The sequence below is a fragment of the Danio rerio genome, chromosome 24 (assembly GCF_049306965.1).
Source record: "Danio rerio strain Tuebingen ecotype United States chromosome 24, GRCz12tu, whole genome shotgun sequence".
Lineage (NCBI taxonomy): Eukaryota > Metazoa > Chordata > Actinopteri > Cypriniformes > Danionidae > Danio > Danio rerio.
In genome coordinates this window covers 30244610-30265634 of record NC_133199.1, presented here as the reverse complement: position 1 = coordinate 30265634, position 21025 = coordinate 30244610, and the positions used below count along the sequence as shown (strand labels likewise).

The window sequence follows — 21025 nt, the reverse complement described above, 5'->3', positions numbered from 1 at the left end:
TGTTCGGTGACTAAAATGTTATTTTAATAAATACATCTAATTAATAAATCTGTTTTGTTCAAATGCACCATATTCATATTCACTTAGAAATGGATACAAGTATTAATTTTCAAGATGGGGTGTTGAGCACCGAATACAGTATATACCTTTTATATCCATTTTTTTTTTCCAAGCAAAGAGTTTGATTTCGAAATGTGATACTTTTGTAGACATTTATGAGCCTGCTGAAACCCTGGATAAAAATCGCACATGCGGAAATAAAGAGATTAGTTGTCTCAATGAATGTTCAGCATATTACTTAAGACCAGCTTTGCAGAAATGTATACCGGCATGAATTGATCACTCCAGTCTGTAATAGCCCCTTAACACAACAATGGCCGAACAGAGGGCCTATTACACATTGTAGAATTGCCCGATGCACCACTTTCTCAGTGTTGTAGCACTTTGTCTGACAGCTGCTAAGTGCTCTTTTGGTGAAGAAGCCCAAGAGCTGAGAGCTGCTACTTTGGTTGAACTTTAATCTCTGAAGTTTTTTGGTGCAGTGACGCTCTGCAGTGTCATTCGATTTCAGACCGCAATGTGGATGCGCAAGTCATTATCTTCATCAGAGGTTTTGTCCTGTCTTGTCCTTTTAGTAAAACATTTACTTGAAATGTATATGGAATAACAAATAGAGGGTAGTGTTCAAAAGTTTGGGGTTATTTTATTATGCAAGGGATGTGTAAAAAAGTGACCGTGCAGATAATTATAAATTTTGAATAAATGTTCTTCTAAACTCTCTATTCATCAAATAATGCTGAAAAGAGATTTGCAGCTTTATTAAAAAGTAATAAAAAGTTACAGAAATTACAGTTGCAACTTTAGTTTTACTTGGACTTTAAGTGCATCGACACTCAGGTCTGAAGTGTCTATGATTTTCTCAGATTCCCTAGTTCCTTTGCTGATCCTTCCCCAAACTCTTTGCTCCTAATGATTTCCTGTCCATAATCTCAATTGGCCTATCCTAATAAAGGTGAAAAAACAGTGTTTGTTTGTTGATTTTATTTACTGTATTATAGTCAATCACCAGGATTATAACATCTCTCTGGAATACTTGATCTTGATTAGTCTATGCATTAATACATACATTTTATCCTATAAAATACTGCTTAGGTCTTTAAAATATCAAATGAGAATGCAACATGCTGTATATGTGTGTGTGTGTGTGTGTGTGAGTGTTTTCATTTGTCATTTGAGTTATTCTATCAAATACTGATTGATTGTAACTCGATAACACTTTACAATAAGGTTGTATTACTATGAACAAATAATGAGCAATACATTTATTACAGTATTTGTCCATGTTAGCTAATGTTAGTCAATGAAAATAGACTGGTTCGATGTTAGTTCATGTTAACTCATGCTGCATTACCTAATGTTAAGTATGAAATGCATGCTAATGCATTATTAAATAATTAATAAATGCTGTATAAGTTCATAATTAGTTCATGTTAGTAAATACATTAACTGATGAAACTTTATTTTAAAGTGTGATTTTAACTTAAAGTAAAAAAAAAATAATATAAACAAAATTTTTTGGTTATGCAAAAAGCTCTAAATGATATCAGTATTTACAGAATACACCTAGCTAAAAGTGACTAAACAAATGAAACACAAAAAAATTAAAAAAGAGAAACCAAACCCTATTAAAATTGAAATAATTCACTTCTACCTCGAGCCACAATAATAATCAGAATCATACGCTACTTTTAATAACCTTCTCTTCTTGAAATTACAGCGTGAACACATGTCTCCCTGATGGGCTTGCACTTCAGGCCTGTAACGGCTGGATCTCTGCACCCACAGTAACATAATTGTGCTTTGACTACGAGCTAATTAAGAGCAATGGAGTGGAACTGCGCGGCCCTTTCCTCACAGGCGGTCCTCGCTCGACACCCTCAAATCCACCGTCCAACCCTGAGCAGAAGCCGCAACTTGACAAATTATTACTTAGCAGAATGTCAGATCAATGTCAGGTTGCTAATAGGCTCCCCATTGACTTAGGCCACAGTTTTTTCGGGGGCTTTTTTTTTCTTAGTGGTCACATTAAAATGCGTCCTATATGCACAGAAGGGCATCGCGCAAGGGGTGCAGACTGTGAATAACGCGGTTTGAAGGCCTGCGGGGGTGTAAAGTCACCACCAGAGGCCACAGCCAGCGGCGCATTTGCGGATGAACTACCAATTAAGAATGAGAGAATACGTGATGGCTGTTTGAGATGCAGCGTTGATGGGTGGACAAAAAAAAAAAAAAAAAACGGCCCCAACTTCAACTCAACTGAAGTTTGATTGACAGCCAGATATTTTACGGTCACATTAAACACTGAAGATGGACAACCTCAGATGTGAATCACAAAAAGAAGATGGTGGTTCTGTGTAGGTGTGTGTCCGCTTTACGTGATTCCTCAAATGAATTTGGATAATTGCAGAACAACGGGTGATGAAACATGTTTGCTGGGGAATAGCAATTATAAGCTGTTATTTCAGATGCTAAATGGATTAAACAAATGAATTGTGAAAAGGGGAAATTGGTGTAAGTAGGACGGGAAATAAATGATCACGCTGTCTGGGAAAGCAAAGCAAGTAAATTGAAGCTGAAAATCATATTAGAAGAAGTAAATCATTTCTTTAAGACAAGACTGAATAGATTTAAAAGTCAAAAATATTTGTAGGGGTGCACCTGGAGCTTTGCCAAATAACGATAACTCACAAATTTGGAAGTTGATAACTGATGGGTTGATAAACGCAAATCTTGATATGAATAGAAATACAGCGAACATGATTTTATTTTAAATTTTAACTGCATAAAGCAAGAAAACTACAAGGAAACATCATTAACTCAAAGTCATTTACAAATTATAATTCTTAAAGGGACAGTTCCCCAAAAAATATCGTCTCAGCATTTGCTTACACCCAAGTGGCTCTAAATTTGAATGAATGTCTTTCTTCTGTTGAACACCAAATAAAATAAAAAAAATCCTGGAAAAACTAACATTGACATCCATTATAGTAGGAACAAAAAATACTATGTAACTCACTGGCTTTTTAATCAATCATTTCTATTCAACGATAAAAAACTTAAAAAATTGGAAAGTGGATGACGGTGGAGTAAATTATGACAGATGTTTCATTTTTGCATCATATTAAGTTCTTTCTTTTTCATGGTGAAAATGCAAATTTATTCATTATTCAGAATAGAAATGTGCATTATCCAGAATGATAAAATATTTAAAAGATTGAAATTTGTAAAATTCACCTCAGCTGTAAAAGAGTTTCCAAAAAGTGAAATTTATGTCATCATTTACTCACCCTAAATCCAAAACTTTGGTTAATCTTCAAAACCCAACAAAGACTATTTTTATCCCCACAAAAATTTGAGCAATAATATTAAACAATAACTCTTTATATTTGCAGGCCAATAATACATATGTTGGCCAATAAATGTAAATCTTGATTTACATGCTAATATGGCCACCATAATGCACATCAGTAGATTTATTTTCTTTTGTCAAAGAACCAATGACCATATAAACAATATAGCTATTACATAAGACTGTAAATGTCAAAAAACTAATAAAAATAATTACTAATAAAAACAAATAAATAAATAAATGAGTAAATAAATAAATAAATAATACAAAAGGCTTCATTTTTTCTGCTTCAAGATCAATGGTATCAATACAGTAACTCAAAAAAGTTTTCCATGTTTTGCAAAAATACTTTAAGGGCACTTTTAGATATTTTAATGAAAACTAAATGATCTTGCCTCTCTATTGAAACTCTCGTTAAGCCCAATTTTCAAAATCTTCCAAAACAACAGCAACAACAACAACAACAACAACAACAACAACAACAACAACAACAACAACAACATAAACCTAATCCTTGGCAGGTTTCTTTTCTTTTTAATCCCCATGATTCCACTGGTCTATTTACAGTATATAATATTTTTATCCTGGGGTCTTCTTTGTTTTATTTCGGCTAGAAAAAAATCTGTTTTATTATTTAAAAAAAAAAAAGATCAAATAAATAAGTTATTAAAGATGAGTTATTAAAAATATTCTGTTTAGAAATGTGTTGAAAAAACTCCTTGTAAAACAGAAATTGGGAAAAATATATGGGGGTGGGGGGGGGGCTAATAATTCTGACTTCAACTGTACATATATGGATTTATATGCAGAAAATTATTTTATGTAAATGATGACAGAACTCAAATTCGGGGTGAACAAGCCTCAATTTCTCCTGCATATCATAATGATCTGTCTTTTTGTACTAATGATCACTACTTTGAATTATATACTATATTTCCAATTATGGTGTGAACTGTAGTTATTCCAAGTCCTTCCACCCGCCTCTTAAATAGGCTTGGACAGATTAAAAACTCACAGAAACCCACCAAAATCTGATGACATCCAGAGATGTCAAACTTCTAAAATGTGCCTGGAGAGTCACAAACTGCAACCGTCCACAAAGTTGCATCATTAGAGCGGCAAGTGCATGTAAATGCAGGCGTGCATTTCACACCTAACCTCAGTGTTGTGGTGGTGTTGTGGTAATGAGGCTCTCCCCTCGGGGTGTGTGTGAGCCCTGCAGTCAGAAGGTGAAAAACCCTGCAATGAAGGAGATGCTAATGCGTGTGGAAGTTCCAGTGGCTGTCAGGAAGTGTTTGGTCAGGGAGCATCTCTGGGGTTTATGGGTAGGTGGACCAGAAACATTGTGGCTATCGATGCTTTTTTGTTAATTTGTTAATACTAAATACAAGAAAAATACAAAAAAGAACGCGAGTTGCTTGTTTAAACTACTTATTTAAAATGAGTTAACAACACACAACTGAAGGTTTTTTACTATCAGCTGTCCATATTAACAACTTAATTGTTTTGGACTCTATTTTAATGATCTAAACTTAAAGTCTAAAGCATTAAGAGCGTGTCCGAATCCACTTTTGCTATTTTAAGGATGGAAAAACGCTGTTTGCACCCTGACGCATGTTCTTACAGCATTGTGGTTATTCTCTTAATTAGTTATGGGTGCGTTTGAGCATAACATGCATTAAACCAATCAGAGTATTATCTTCCATTCCGGATTTTGGTGCATGTGCTATTTACAAAGAAAACTGAACGCTTCACTATAGAGAAAACAGTTAAACAGACCATTTGCAGCGTGAGGATAAAGAATTAGCCTCTTCCATTCGGCCTCTTTACTTTCTCTTTACTTTTAATCTTTACATTCGTGGAGTAAGGAAATGGTGAAAACTCACTCCACTGAAGACGTCCATTAGCCTTCATATTTAGTTTCCTTTGTTATGCAAAAATATTTTTCTAAACAATTTTTAAATTCAGTTTTAATTTCCAGCATGCAAATAAAGAAACAACAATAATAATAATATAATAATATAAAACAATAATAAAAAAATAATAAAATATTGATAATAATACTTCTAATAACATTAAACAAATGCAAATTGTCATGAAGAAACTGAAAAAAAGACCAGGGGTGCGTTTCCATATCAACGACGTAACTCACGGCTGAACTATCATGGTACGATGCATCGTTTGGGAAAAGAATGACGTAGTGTTGAGTGTTTCCCAAAACGCATAGTTTCTCTGTCGCAGATCCATCGCTTGAACCAGGTTAGTTATGATGTAAAACGCCCATAATGACGTTCTAAATGGGGCGGAGGAACTACTTCTTTACAGAAGAACCCCATCATTTTTATTTGCAAATTATATTGCTTAACAAAAACACGCATTTAAAAAAAAAATCCAATATTAGTTTTGGTTAAAACATGCACTAATTTTCTATATCAACAGAAATGTATGTAAATGCCGCATATATGTTTCCTTTACAAATATTATTGAGACTGACATATCCTATTCTAAAACAAATCACTTACAAAAGCTAACACCTATTCTAATATCATATATAAATCATATGACTAAATAAATACTGAGGCTATTTATTATAAAATAAAATTTTATATTTATTATATGTTAGAAAATGAAAAAAATCCCAATTTAATAATAATATTAATAAATCTAATGATGATCATGAGGATGATAATGATAATTAATATTATTTTTATTATTATGTATTAGAATTGAAAAAAATATAAATTTAATAATAATATTGATGATGATGATTCTTCTTCTTCTTCTTCTTCTTATTATTATTATCATCAAGTAGGGTATTGTTTATTTTTTTTTTTTTTTTAGAAAAGTCTATTTTTACAATTTGACACTTGTAAACCACAGCAGAAAATTCTAACCAGCAGGCCCATGTCATATACAGTACAGAGATTTAAAGAATAACCCACTATAAATTAAAAGAACTAACATATGTGTTTTGTTTTCACAAGCTTTGAAGACGTAACATAAATTCTGCCTTTACATAATAGGTTAGCTTTTGCTTAAGACTGTTCAAAATTACATCAATGCTTTCAAAGTGCACTGCGAAGGGAGCACAATTGTAAACATAAAGATTGCTAAAAACTGAACTGTAAAAATAGGTTGAAAGCAAATTACACCTAGGAGAGATGACCTTAATGCTTTTTTATTTTGAATCATTCCAAGTTTTAATGTTAGAAGTTTCTAAATGAATAGGGCATAAGGGGGATAAGTGGGAATGGAACACAGCCATGAACTACGTTTCAAACTTGAGCGAGTGCTCAAGTTTGTGACCCAGTTTGCGAATGTTCGATGGAGCGGTGGATTTGGGAAACGGCAAATTAATGAACTATGTTTGTAACGATGGAACTTGCGACCTTAGTTGGCAAACAATATTTTTGGGAAATGCACCCCTGATCTGAAGAAGGCATGGAGGTAGTGGTAATTATATTTATGTAGAAAATAATATTTATTTTTTAAATTTAATCCTTTTATTTTTTTAAATATGTAAATATGTTTGTGTATTTCTGTAAATACTGTGAGTATTAAGCGTTTGGACCCGCATACTGTAGGTGCATAACTAACGCATTTCTGCACTGGACTTTAGAGCAGCTTTCAGTTGGTCAATGGCGCGGTTTATTTGAGTTCCTCAAAATAGTAACGTGCCAACAATCCTGGTTTCCTGTCAGGAAGAAATGAATAGCTACTTAAGTTTTAAATAAATGATAGCATCACAGATTGGTTTGGCAAAAGTTCATTACATCTTAATATTGGAAAAACAAAAGAGCTATGTCTGGGGAGTCAAACAAGAGTAGCAGATAATAAGTTTTATAAACCTGTCATCATAAATGGAAAAATAGCAGAGCAGGTCTCAAACTTTGAGTACCTAGCCTCAATTATTGACAATAAACTGCATTTTAATAGTAAAGTAGAGGCTGTTTATAAGAAGGCAAGTCATCGCCTCAGTCTCCTCCGCAAGTTGAGAAGTTTTAAGGTTAGTACACAAATTTTAAACATGGCATATACGTATAAGTCATTAATAGAGAGCGTTCTCACATATAATATTGTTTCATGGTTTGGTAACATAACACTGAAACAGAAGACGAAATTATCGTAAATTATCAATCAGGCAAATAAGATAACTTGTCACAAACAACATTCACTGCAGAATCTATTTGACTCCTTTATGGAAAAAACAGCTGTTTTAAAAGATGATACACATTCCCTTAACTCAGCTTTTGAAATGTTACCGTCAGGATGTACAGTAGGTTTAGAATTGCTAAAGCCCAAAGAAATGCTTTTAAAATGTCATTATCCTAATTGCAGTTGTTGTCTTGAATCGGATCACTGTTTGAAGTGAATGGGGTGGTTGTCAAGAATGATGTGCAGTAATATGTATGGGGCTAATTTGGTTTTAAAATTTTTACCTTACAGTATGTTGTAGTCCTGATGAGTGTGTTATTGTTGGATTGTTGTATGTATGCAATTGTTGTCTTAAATCCAGGGTTAAAGACAAATTTCCTTTCTGTGCCAAGCAGAACACTCATGAGTCCACAAAGTGGCACAAATGGATATGCCATTTATTCAAGGAGATATAAAAAGATTTAGATTATACAGATTGTTGTCTTGTTTAAAAATAATTCATGAGATATCATGTTCTTGTATATGGCAGGAAAGTGTTGTACGTTAATATGCACCGATATGTAATTCATTTTTGACTGATAACTCTTGAATGCAGATAGCCGATGTATTTTCAGATGAATATAATTATTCATGTTTCACATTTTTCTGTATGATTACAAAAACAAAAGGCAAAGACACTGAACATCTGCAAGCAAACAACTGACTTTATTTTAACCTTTACTTTAGAAAAGCTTGAAATGATCTCTGTTCTTTATTTATCACTTATTATTTTCCATGGCTAGCTTTGTTTTATATAAATGCAATCTATTGCCAGATAAAAAACAATCAAGCAACCAAGTCACTGAACATTAACCAAAATAACTACCAGGAAAATAATAAAAAGTGTTGAGCAAGCAGGAGCAAGCATGAGAAGCGATTCAAATATATCAGCTTAAAAATACAGGTCAAATTTGTTATTGGAGCAACAACTTAAAAAATACCATTTATTAGCTAATTTTAATATGATTATCACAATAAAATCACAGTTCATGAATAATTAACAATGAACAACTATTTTCTTTGACATTAACGAAGATGAACAAACACTTTACTTAATTTTTTTGCCTTATTTATTTTAGTAAGTAAAACAACTAGTCATTTTGTAAAGTCTTACCCAAAATTAAACAGGATAAAATAAAAAAAAATTATCTGAAAACGTGGTCTTAAATCCTTAAAATGTACAGATATAACCTCAGAATATAATGTAGTTTTACCAAAATGTGTGTGAATGCAAAAATATGACTCAAATACACGACTGACAATTGCTTTCTGCTGCTGTTTGAACATAGAAGATTCTACTAGCTAAGATCTAAAAAATAAAGTTCCCAGTGTGTTTTTTTCTGATCCTGGTCTCCCTTAAAAACCTCCCAGAATGTTTGTCAGCAGTCTGGGGAATGTGGGTAAATCTTTCAGTTCTCCAGTGAACCTGATATTCTGCTGATCTGGTGGAGGGTTAAATTCTAAAGACTTAAGCAAGATGGTGGCAGACCTTAAAAGTTTTTTTTTTCTGTTCTGCTGAGACTTTAGAGTAACGTAAAGGAGTTTTTGGTCTGTATTGAACGGAATGAAATAAAAAGACCATAAAAACAGACAAAAATATACAGTATAATTCACAAACAAATTTATATGTTCTTTTTAGTGAATACAAATGTAAATGATTGTAAAAGAGTCAGTTCTTAAATAGATTTAAAAATTAAAAATATTTCAAAATGTCCTAAATCTAAGCATTACCAACCAGTGCTGGATAAAAAAGTCATATTATAACAATAATAATAATAAAAAAATATATATATATAATACATACATTACCTGACAAATTTCTTGTCACCTATCCAAGTTTTACGAACAACACGTAACTTGACTTCGAGTTGATCATTTGGTATTAGAAGTGGATTATATGAAAGGCAAAGGCCTCTAGATTACGCTTATTTTACCAAAATAAAATATGATCATGCCTTGATTTTTAATTATTTAATTAGGACAGTAAGGTCTGGTTTTGCTTAGACAAAAGTCTTATCACTTAACAGAACTACAGTCATGGTGCAATGGAAAAATAATTAATATTGTGCATGACTCCCATGAGCTTGGAGGACTGCATCCATACATCTCTGCAATGACGCATATTATTAATAAGGTCATCTGGAATGGCAAAAAAAAAAAAAAGTTTTCTTGCAGGACTCCTAGAATTCATTAAGATTCTTTGGATTCATCTTCAATACCTCCTCCTTCTCAATAATGTTGATGTCTGTTGACTGGGCTGGCAAATCCAGGTGGATCTTGACCTTCTTTGCTTTCAGAAACTTTAGTGTGGAGGCTGAAGTTTGAGAAGGAGCGATATCCTGCTGAAGAATTTGTTCTGAAAAGCTCCTCTTATGTGTCTTTGTGCATTGTTCCATGCATGAACTCAAATAAAATGAAACATATGTTTATTTTACATTCCTTTTTAATTTAAATTTAAAATGGAAGCAAGTGAAACAAATAACAGATCAGAGGGAAGAAATGGTGAAAATATAGGCAACCTTTTGTTTACCTGCAAGCTTTTGCAGGTGGGAGCAGGAACTTGAAAATTGCTTTTGAGAGGTAGAAAATATACTATATTTGGTAACACATTATTTTGATGGTCCATCTGAGTATTAGTATTTAGTTAAGCTACAGAAATAGAAACATAGAACATAAAAGTAGAAAATATGTGCAAATTAATTCAAATTACTAAATGCAAGTCTCTAATTCCAGGCTTTACTGATTTGATCTTTACATGGGAAGAGCCTTTTCTAATACACAAAACTGATATTACAACCAAAATATTAAATAAATTAGAATCAAATCTCAGTCAAAAGAAGGGCTTGAGAATCAAAATCCTGTTAGAACATCTTTATATGTAAAAGCTGTCCAATTATAGCAACAATTATTATAGCGCACCATAACAATTACAATATTACACAATAATTACAATTATATAAAATCATAGATCCCTTTCACAAACACAAAATGTTCATTTTGCTTGCTGCCAGTTGAACAGATCAGATAAATAAGACTAAATGCTTAGATGAATTTCATGAATATGTACAGCAGATGGTTTATAAAATAATTTTTTTCAGAATGCTATTGTTGGGAAATGATAGCACTGCCTCCGCACAACAATTACCAAAACAGACACATCTGTTTTATAATCAAATGTATGTAATGGTTTAATAAAATAAACGATAAATTGGCAACTGAAAAGGCCCACACACATTTCTCACCCACAGAAGATTTCCACAAAACTAGAACTCCCTTCATTCATAAGGTTTTGCACATCCAGCATTCTGTTCATGCTTGGTTATTAAATATTTGGGCTAATTTGATTATGTTTTCGGTTTCCAATAATAGTGCAGCACTCTCAGCTCTGATTAACATGTTTTACCATACTTTAATCCATTTTGCAGATTTACCCACAAATCAACACGAGAAATAATCCCCTGATTCGCTCTGGGCCTGTTAATCAGTAATGCCTGTAATGGGAAATTTTATTTGCAAATAAAACACTGACATTTATGACATCCCATTACGCCATTACAAATATTTCTCTTCGCATCTCCAGAGGAGGCCCATTAAGAAGCCTTTTTAAGAAATGCTCTCCACTTTAAACAAACAAACAAACAAGCAAACAAGCAAACAAACAAACAAACAAACAAACAAACAAACCTGCAATCAAGTTGTATTTCAAAAATGAAAAAGTGAATAAATTAAATGGATAAAAGTAAACATTTATCAATAATAAATAAATAAAATGCTTGGATGCATATATAAAGGGAAAAAATGTAAATTAACAAATGAATAAATTAAAAAAGCAAATATTAATTAAGTTATAGAAATACAAAAAATAGAATAGAAAAGTAGAAAATATGTGCAAATTAATACAAGAGAAAAATGGATGAATTAATGAATGAATAAAAAGCAAAGAAAAGGAAAAAAAATGATTGGAATGCTCAAAGCCAACCATAAAGAAATAAATAGGACATAAATAACTATAAGAAATATAGAAATCAATAGATACATTCTATAAATACATCAAGAAGAGGAAATACAAAGAAACAGTCACAATTTACAGAAGTATAAACCAAATGTTTAGGAATTTTCCAGCATTTGTTATGTGGTTTCAATATAAGACTATATAAGCAGTAATTCTAATTCAAACAGAAATATTAGTAGGAAAGTTGATTCCTCCAAACAACAAAGGACTGGTTTACTCAAGGAAAATTTTTATAATTAATTGCCCTCATGGTGTACCAATCCCATAATCTCTGTTCATAAAACAAAACTCTGACCCTGGTTGTGAGTTGTTCAAAGTCAAGAACAAAATGTCAAAACATTCCATGTAGCTTCAGTGGTTCAACTGTAACCATACGAAGCTCAGAAGGCTCAGAACACTTTTGTACATCAAAAAAAACTTTGTTTTCCCTTTATCTTAATAAATGATTATATTATATGATATTAATGATTATATATATATATATATATATATAAAACTATATCTTAATAAAACAATTAAGTTGTCACAAAAAAAACCCTTATGAATTGTGATGTTTCGGCTCATTTCAAATAAGTTCTTTGAACAAGCAGCAAAAATCTTTTTTGACCGTTTACTTTCATGTAAGATCAAGATGTGCATTTACAGGCAGTACAGTGTATTTACTTTAGAGACCTAATGCAGAAGACATTGATGAACAAAGTTGCTGCTTTTACATTTTCTTATTTCTCATATGATTACAGTTGAAACACTAAAATCTCAGTTTAAAATGTTTTGGTAGCTTTTCTGAACTTTTTCTGGAGCTCTTGGAATCCATGTCAAATATTTTAGTTTGTGTTCAGAAGATGAAGGAATGTCCCAGGTGGTTGGAACAACATGAGAGTCAGTAACAAATAACATAATTTTTAGTTTTGGGTGAACTAACCCTTAAGGGTTGCAGTATATGAAATCAAAACAGGAACTGAAATGACTTCATTTTAACAAAATTTGGGCAAAACAAAGTTCTTTTCGAGTTTTTTTTAGCAGTTTGAAACAGGTCACCAAAGAAAACCACCTTTAAGCTGCCATTGGTCTTTGTGGTTTAAAAAATAGGAAATGTAGATATGTCCGCACATGTATGATCACTCGCATACAGATTTTAATGACTTAAAGGGGGTCACAACAGCCAGATCTCATGAGGAAAGTAACTATTTGATATTTTGTCAATTCGTACGAATTTGAACAAGTTCTGACATACGAAAATGTACGTATGTCTAAAGTTTTTTAAAAGGAGGCATGGCACTAAACCCCAACCCTAAACCCAACCAACACTGGGTGATGGGCAAATCATACTTAATTGTACGAAGAAGATCATGTGAATTCATACGAATTAGCCACTAAATCAAAAAGTTATGAATTGCCGTGAAAAAGCATTGACTGAAATGCTAACATTTAAAAATGTTTTGTTTTCTTTTCTGGACTTTAACCATCTCAGGACATATGGAGGATGAGAGAACTCTTAGATTCCATTTCAAATATTTTAATTTGTCCCAGGGGATTGGAACATAATGAGAGTGAGTAATTAATAACAGAATAAATTTTTAGGTGACCTAACCCTTTAGAGTCCCTGTATAGGTGAAACGAAATCAAAACATGAACTTAAATTACGCCATTTTTAACAAAACCTTGGCCTTTTTTGAGTTCACCAAAATGAACTTTTGGACGAGTTTGTTTTGGCTCCTAAACACCTTTGAGCTGCCTTTGGTCCACAACATCCAAGACAACAACACTAGCCAAAAGAATACACTGGAGAGATTAGTAGCAGAGCTGGTGCAGATATATCCGCACCCATCCGATCACTTAAATAGAGATTTTAATGACTCAAAGCGGTCATGATTTTTGTGGAGAAGGATGTTTGTCAGATGTTCAGGAAACTGTCCTCTCTCAGCTGCCATTGTTGTATGGGGTACATGCGAGCACCGTGACACATTTACAACCCCACCTACTGCAGCATGGTGGAGTTGAAGTGTTTGAAAACAGCCCACAGTCACTCTTTTCAAACTTCTTTTTGCCCTTAAGCCAAGAACGAAGAAGACTGTTTGTTTGAAGTATACCGGGACCTTAAATGTCATAAAAAGGAAGAATTTAAACTAGCCACCAGTCAAAAACAAACATATAAATCATCCTTCTCTCGCACAAGCACGCACAGAATAAGCAAGTAAAAAATATAAGTGAGTGCAGAAAAGCCAGTTGACAACTGGAAGATGGATGGTTGGTTTGACAGATGGAACTGTGAGTGAGAAGCACAGAGCAAAGGTAAAACCAGACTTGAAGAGACTGGCAGGCAGAGAGAGAAGAAAGCGGACGGTATATAGTATATAGCTGGAGTACAGTGACAGAAAAGAAGAAAAAAAAAACTTCTATAACTTCTAGACAAACCCATTTCAGTAAAATAGGCCCTGGCGATCCCTTCTTGATTGATTTAGGGCATAACCTGATCCGTCGTCGCTCGAGCTCAACAAATACAGTGGACTCGATCATTAAATCTTCAGTCTGACAGGTGGGCAGAACAGTAGTGAGTACAGCTGCTTTAAAAAGCTCCCAGGAGAGAGAATGTAGGTCTCTTTTCTCCGTTCGCTCTCTTTTTCTTATTCTTTAAACAGCCACAGTCGTTCGCCCAGCATACATAAAAATCAATGCCTTCAAGTAAACAGTCGAGCAAAATGAGTTCATCACATTCTTGTCTGCACTCTATTCTCTGTCCCTGTATAAACCTGCAGACCAGTTCAGTAATGCAAACACTTCTGGCACCGCTAAACTCATTTCCTCTGTGTAATTGTCTCTCTCTGTTTATCATAACATTTTAATGAAATTCACTGTCCATTAATTATGGGCTGCAATAAGGGCCAGTCTACTAACTAGGCACATTTTGGTCTTTTAATTTAAACTGTACAAACCATTTCAATGAGCAAAGGCTTGAGTGCGATCAGTCCTGAGGAATTAAATTAGCAGGTCGGTGGATATAAATCAGCAGCAAAATATGAAAATGTTTTTGTCTGGCTAGAAATATCAGCACATATCTACTTTTATATGTAGTTGTCTGGGTTGTAGTGAATCGTTTTGTTCAGATGATTCATGCACTGTAAATAATCTATTCAAATTGAATTTGATTCATTGTGTTTGAATCTGTTTGTAGTGAAATATTTACATAAAACCCTGAATTCTGTCATTTATAAGTGAGTTGGTTCCTAGCAGGGAACAGATGTCAACATGACGTCAGATTGACGTCGTACCACAATGTTGTAAAGACGTCAGAGCCCAATATCAGGCTGATGTCAGAGACCAATGACCAACCTATAATCAACCAAATATCAACATCTAATGATGTTATATCTTGACGTTGTGTGGACATTACCACTATGCTGTCTATCAGATGTTGGATTTTGGTTGTCTTACCTAACGAATAAATGTCAGTATTTGATGTCAAGTTGATGTTGGTTTAAGATGTTGGCTCGACGTTGGATTTTGGTCACCGAATATCAAATATCAATGTCATTTAATTACTGGGCGTCAAAATACATTGTCCTTAGACGTTGAATTTTGGTCATCTGATGTCATGACCTAAATCTAACCTAATATAAGTGTGATGTTGTGTCCTTGCTGGGTTTGTTCAGACGAGTCACATGACTGAGTCTGTAGAAAATGAATCAGATTTTTATACAGTAATCAATTTCATGAGTCAATTTTAAATGAATTCTCCAATGCTGTTTTGACATTTGAGTAAATCGCTTTGTTCAAATGATTCACAAATTAATCAGTTCAAAATGAATCTGATTCATGTAACTAGTTTCATTTGTGCTGACTTTTGTACTGAAATTTTGTGCTTAAAATACAGTGTGTCTATTTGTAGAGAAAAAAAAATCTGTTGACACATTTTCCTGATAAGTCAGATAAATTAATCAGTTTTAAAATTAATCTGATTCAAGTAATTAATTTAATTAGATTTTTTTCAAATTAAACATTTAACCAAAAATCTACAAAATTTTTTTTAAATCTATTTGTTATATGCTGTTTTCATTAGTTATTAGTTCTCTAATATTATAATTTTATATATTATGTTTTAAAGTCCAGTTTTAAAAATTAATTTACCACTTAAAATAATAGTTGAGGAAATGACAGGTTTAAAACATTACGTTTTTATTCTGGTCCTCATAAGCAATCTCTAAAAACTTTTTCCTCATTTGGAAGGGCATAGAAGCACTATTAAGTAAGTTTTGCTTTTGCTATTAATAAAAAAATATTAATAAATTACAGTGCTCAGCCCTCACAAATGAGTCCTTTAAACTAATATTTTTATTAGGAAGCTATACAATAATACATTTGTGCATATACATTAGATTAATCAGTACTGAAGCCAAATCTGGAGCTTATCTAACAAAATAACTTACGATAACAGTCCAAATACTAGTACACCTAAATGTATATGTTATAGAAAAATATTAAATACAAATTTTTAAAAAAGAGGAAAAATCAAGAGAAGCAAAAAAATTTTAAATTGAAAAGTTGAAATTTTGTAGGTTGTACATTTTTTTGCAATATTTTGCTTGAATTTAATTGTATTCTTTCAATTTCTAGATATGTTTGGTGACTAAAATATTATTTTAATAAATATATTTGTTTAATAAATTTGTTTTGTTTAAATATGCCAAAATACATTGCCAATATTCTCTGAGAAATTGATAAAAATATTTATTTTCAAAATGGGGTGTACTCGATTATGATGAGCACTGTATATTCAAATATATATTTAGAATCATATTATATTAATTTAAATATATTTGTTTATTTATATTAACAACTGCCAGAATATTCATTCTGCTGTGGAAAGTGAGTGAGTGAGAGATATTTACATGTATGATGACTTCTGCTTCTGAAAACAACAGAAATGTGACAAAAGAACAATGAGATTCTAATGTTACTCTTGTATTCTAGATCTAAGTTTCTAGGACAAATTGACCCACTTCATTACATCCTATTTAAACCATCAAGACCCATTCGTTTTAGCTTTACAAAAGGCTTGCTTTCCAGAAAGACTTGTTCCAGCTGTCCACCTTAAGAACTGCTGCAACACTCATCCAACCACAACAAAAACTGCTCTAAACAGCACACAACAGAATATGACAACGCAGCATCATTTTCAGAGCAGCCTCGGAACTTTCTCTTTCAGGAGTGCAGAGCAGCATTTCAGCACCGACTATAATAAGGACGTGCGAAAACAGAGATTTCTTGAATTTTATGACATCTTGTCTGTTCTGTCTGAAATAAGACAGGAGATGATGAGCTGGGAGAAAGATTTTATGGTAGGAGCTAGTGACTAGTGGTTTCTTTATTAAGCTGTTATTGATGCTTTAAGTCTGTTTCTTCATATTTGTCATATTTTCAGCAATCCCTATAGCCCACAAACCAAGAATACCAATAACAATATGCCCCCAAAAATATGACACAGCTGATTATGAACAACTGAAAAGTCTAACATAGGCTGACAATACGTGCAAAAACATACTTGGTCAAGTTAATACTACGGAGCAGTATGAATCCAACAACTTCTGCTTCTTTTCAGACAAGGATATTTATGGGCACATATTATTGACAAATAAAGGGTAATTGTTTTACAGATGTATGTACAACAGCAAATAAATACTACAAAACAATGCACATTAATTGTAACTGAATACATTTGATATTTTATTACCATGTTTTTGAACATGGTCAGTATACTCTGTAGCTGACTTTGTATGGTGTTAAAGTTGTGATGGAGAGCATTTGGGTTTGAATCAAGAGAAGCAAAGTTCCACATCAAAGATAAAAGCGATGTAAAAAAACGATGTAAAAAAAAAATGGTAATAATTTCCGTTTCCCTTACATTTTACCAAGCAGCAACATCCCGCTCTCCCTTGTGAAGCCAATATGGAAGTAACTGAAACTGCAATTCATCAACTTGCCTTTTGGGGGCTGGCTCCAGGAACTCCAGATGTTCACTGACTGCAATGGTAAATTGGCCAATTTTACAGCTGATAAAAACATGTTTACAGCCTGGTACAAAAGATGGTTTTGATGTATATATCTAATATGACCCTTTATGACAACTGTGAGGGAGGTGAATTGTTTTATAACTCAGCTGATTCATTTTTATTAAGTTATATTAAGTCTGCATAATTAAGGGCTTAGCCACTTGAGTGACAGCTAGTCACCATCTTGTCACCTCAGCTGATTCCAGCTGATTAGCCGCTAAACTCGGCACATACATCATGTTTTTGTTTTGTTTTATGTGGCTTTACTCAGTCAATTGCCTTTTGGAATTATTTCCTACAATTATCAGATAATATGGCATGCTGTGTGCACTTAATTGCTAGGCAGTCATAAACAATGAAAAAAACATTGCTGTCACTCTGATACAAGTTTTATTTATAGAGAAATATTCCAAAGCACTGCAGTGTTTGGGTTTTCTGCATTTGTCTGAGATGTACTGTATTTATTCCAAAATATATACCGAAATGTATATATTCCATACAAGCTGATCAATTCGGTCAATTCTTGTCACGTGCACTTACGGGATTCATTCAACTGTGTGAGTCTGATCTGGAAGGCCGCACACCTCCATTGCAAATAACAAACGCGATATGGGAAGACGTGGTATGCGAACAGCCCCTAAAAGGCCGATTATTATTCTTTTGCGTGCATCCAGGAGTTTCTATATGTATGCGGGAGACTCCCGGAACTTCTAGGAGACTTGGGATGTCTGCACCTGAGATTTGTTGACAATTGATCTATTCTTTGGCAGTTCGCGGGTTTTTCACTGGGCCTTTTTCCCTTAGCAAAGAAACTTTCAAAATATGTCTGTTTACTTATTTTGCTGCTTGTGAGTTAAATTCGGGCGCTCAAGTGACCAAGATGTACACAATAGAATATGGTCATTTTTCAAAATAAAAGACTTTTCAAAATAAAAGATTGTTCAGACTCAGATAATAAATAAAACTGGCCTGGTGGTTGAGGATCACTGGGCTATAGAACAGTCATCGGAAACGTTGTCATACAGTGTTATGACTATTTCATAAATAGTCTTGCATCTACCAACACAGACTATATTTGAAGTATTTGAAAGTAATCTGCGTTTTTATCCTGTAGAAAAACATCATACCACTGATTAGTGTCTCAATGTATTACAACAGTGTTTTTAAAAGACTAAACACTCTATTGATGTAGTAAACAACCAAGCACATGCGGTCAGAACATAAACGAGTTGCAGGTAATGAAGTTTCAAGCATTTCTTCCAAAGAAAATCCTGTCTAAGCAACATGCTAGCAGTCATCTGTCCCTTCACTGACACTCCGCCTCTTTGCCCTTTTTTGGTAACCCTTAACCCGGTGCAATGATGCACAAACAAAATGACTATGGTTGGCAACTGCTACTTGTACTTCATTTGCATTTTTCAGAAGCCTATGGGTGACGTCAAGAATACTATATTTATATCTTTTACAGTCTATGCATTTTACTTTAGACAGCGCTCTAGTGCATTTGTCAACTGAAACATGCAACACAATGTACATAGAATAAATATTTTACGATTTGCCAAAATAGAAAGACTCAGCACGTAATTATAATCAGACGTAATTATAATGAGACATAAATATAAAAATGTTGCCAACAAGTAGTTGCAACAATAAATCAATACATACCATTTTCCAACATTCTTCAAAATATCTTCTATTGTGTTCAAGAACAGAAAGAAACTCAAATAAGTTTGAAATGATGACATTTTGAGTGAACTAGAACAAAGAGTTCTAATACAAAAAGGTACTAATTAGGAAGTATTGCATTGTTAATCATAGACTAATCATTCTCAACTTCAAAAGAATAAAAAAAAAAACAGAGTTAGAAGTTAAAGAAAAAAAGAGTTCACCCAAAAATGAACTATCCCATTAAAGACAAGCACTAAGAGAAAGCAGTAAATCTGATGAATCCAACTAATCTGAGTTTCCCAAACCCCAGTCTTCAGTCCAAACCCATTGAATTAACTCAAAATGATTCATCTGCTAAATTTCTTCTTTAAAACTGTACTTGAAGTCAACACGTTTAGCTTTTTTTAGAAAGTGATGTGCTGCAGATGTGAACTTTATCCCTCTCTCGTTCTGTGTGAACGGACAGCTCTGTTTTGAAGGATGGCCAAAAACGAGCGTGGCAAATCCGCTAGGATTTTTATCCTTACGATTCCCCCAGCATGCTCCGTTCCACCCGCGGTGTGAGTTTACAGAAAGAGACAGGCCGTGTCCGAGCAAATGAGGCTGTACTTTGGGAATGTGCTCGACCCCCTACCAGGTGACATTTTGGACGGCCTAGTCGACGGCTGAGTGGAGCGACAGGAGCTGCGAGGGCAACCGTATGCGCTCTATGCACTGCGAATGTGCAGCTGTCACATCTTCATTCAAACTTATATAACACTGTGACACTTTCTGGGGGACGGAGGGACAAAGCCTGTAGGTCTGCTTACTGTAGGTGACATTCATGCTGTCACAGTAAGGTAAGTCTACTGAGGCCACACTACACTCTTAAAGTCACCATGAAATCCAAACGAACAGGGCTTATTTATTCATGGACTATTAGAGAATTCATTTGAAATCCCTGAATTGTACACAAAATCTACATAATATTTAATCAAGTAACTTTCAAAAGGGGCAGCACGGTGGTTCAGTAGTTAGCTTTTTCACTTCAAACAGCACGAATGTTGCTGGTTTGAGTCCCGGCTGAGCCAGTTGGCATTTCTGTGTGGAGTTTGCAAGTTCTTACCATGTTCAGGTGGGTTTCCCCCAGGTGCTCTGTTTTCCCCCACAGTTCAAAGACATGCAGTACAAGTGAACTGAATAAGCTAAATTGGCCATAGTGTATGAGTGCATGTGTGAATGTGAGTGAATGGGTGTTTCACAGTACTGGGTTGCAGCTGGAAGGGCATCCACTACGTAAAACATATGCCAGAATATTTGGTGGTTCATTCTGCTGTGGCGACCCACGATGAATATGGGACTAAGCTGAAGAAAAATGAATGAATGAACTTTCAAAAGCATCAGTTGCCTGTAATGTAAAGTCTACAGATTTGATGGAGGAAAGGCCTATCAATCACATGGTATCCATCAATAGCAAACCTCAACAATCCAATCAATTACTCTTGGATCAAATCAAGACTTGCTCAACATTTTACATAAGAAATTATAAAGTTTTGGTTTTGCCATATAAGTATATATATATATATATATATATATATATATATATATATATATATATATATATATATATATATATATATATATATATATATATATATATAAATAATTTTTATTTATTTATTTTTTTTAACTGACTCTTTCAAAAGGGTGAGACTA

The 21025-nt window shown here is 33.6% G+C and overlaps 1 protein-coding gene across 3 annotated transcripts in view; it reads right to left on the bottom strand.

Annotated features, from left to right (window-relative positions):
* The window catches only part of tmtopsb (teleost multiple tissue opsin b), a 63071-nt gene that overhangs the window by 19358 nt on the left and 22688 nt on the right, over positions 1 to 21025 (bottom strand).